Consider the following 1,672-nt stretch of genomic DNA (forward strand, 5'->3'; position numbering starts at 1 on the left):
GCGCACATCTACACAGGAACAATAAGTAAATAAATAAATGTGTTTTAGAAACTCGGCACTCATCTAGAACTTTTCTTTCCTGTCCTCCTGTCCCTGGATCTTCTGACCTAAAGAGCTCTCCTACCTTAGGTCAAGTCCCTCCCAGCTCCTGTGAGGGCACCATGTCAGCCTCTCCCAGGCTGTGTAGAGCTGATCTCTCCCACTCCCTAGCCTGCTCTCTATACCTCAGCCAAAGGTCCCTCTGGGAAATGTCAGTCTGGCCAGGTCCTTCCCTGGCACAGAGCCCTTTGAAGCAGAGTTATAACCTGGTCTGTGGCTGTCAGTCAAGACTTGAGCAGGGAAAACCCCAACATCTTCAATCTGCTAACTTCAAATGGGAATTGTTTCCTTCAGTGAGAAACAAACCATGAACTTCAGTACTGTCTATAAGCAAGGCCTGGGACCAAGGCACCCCTAAAAATCGTGAGCATTTTCCTATTATACTGTAAGAGCTGCAGAACCTTGGGGGTGTCTGGGACAGTCAAACCTGCTGCCAAATGATGGCTGGCATCAGGTTTCTGCAGGCACTTGCCACGTGCTGTCACGAATGGAGGGTGTGAGCCACTCTGGCTCATATGCATATGTTACAGGAATTGTTTGGATAACTTGTTTTGGTGTCACCGGGGTTATTTATTTTATATCTTATCACATTTATTTACTTATTTATTTTCTGTATGTGTGTGCGAGCTTGTGACATGACACGGTGCAAGTGTGGAGGTCAGAGAACAATTTGTGGGAGTCAGTTCTACCATTGGGACCTGGGGCTCAAACTCAGGTCACCAGGCTTGGTAGTAAGGTGCATTAAACAACTGAGCCATCTTGAAGGCTCCCATTTTTATTTTAGATTCTTCAAATTGTGTTTTATGCAATTAAGAACTTTCTGGGAAGATTGGTGGTGGTCGCCAGACTGCCACAGGGGTTAACAGGAAGACAATGAGAGTATGCCCGCACACACGCACTTGCGCACACACACACAAACATACACACACCTCACACCTCTACATATATAAAAATGAGGCTATCAATCCTCTGAGAATGAGAGACCAAATCCTCCCAGAGGACCTGAGACCCTGCAGAATTGGAGCCTGCCTCCCCCTCTTTCCAAGTCCATCTCAATCCCAACCCTACTGTGTCCCACAGGTTTCCCAACCCTTCACCCTCCATATCTGGCAGGTAGACAGCCAGCAAGAATGACAGCCAGCAGTGAACCTCACCACTCATGTCTGAGTGCTCTGCCCACACTCTCTTACTTCATCCCACAAGAACTCTATGAAGCAGATGCTGACACCTGGATGCTCTGAGGGTAGAGAGAGATGTTGTCATTTCCTGGAGAAGGAGACCCTAGCCTCAGCCTGAGGAACCTGGTCACACTATTCTAACACTATCACACTGTGCACAGGGCCCCATGGGCAGTAGTCCCACTTAATCCCCATGATGCTTAGGCACCCAGAGGAAAGCTGTGCACCAACCCAATGCTGTGCCGAACACACAAGGTGCTCACCAAATAGTCAAGGAAGAGCTAGTCAGGGGATTGTGGGAAATTAGTTTCTTAGCCTAATGGCCAAACAGGAAGAACGAGTTTGGACTCCTCTGTCCCCCACCCACCCAAGGTTACCCTGTGGTCCTGCCTTAC

This window comes from Nannospalax galili, unplaced genomic scaffold, assembly GCF_000622305.1.
Source record: "Nannospalax galili isolate Female #2095 unplaced genomic scaffold, S.galili_v1.0 scaffold535, whole genome shotgun sequence".
NCBI classification, from domain to species: Eukaryota; Metazoa; Chordata; class Mammalia; order Rodentia; family Spalacidae; genus Nannospalax; species Nannospalax galili.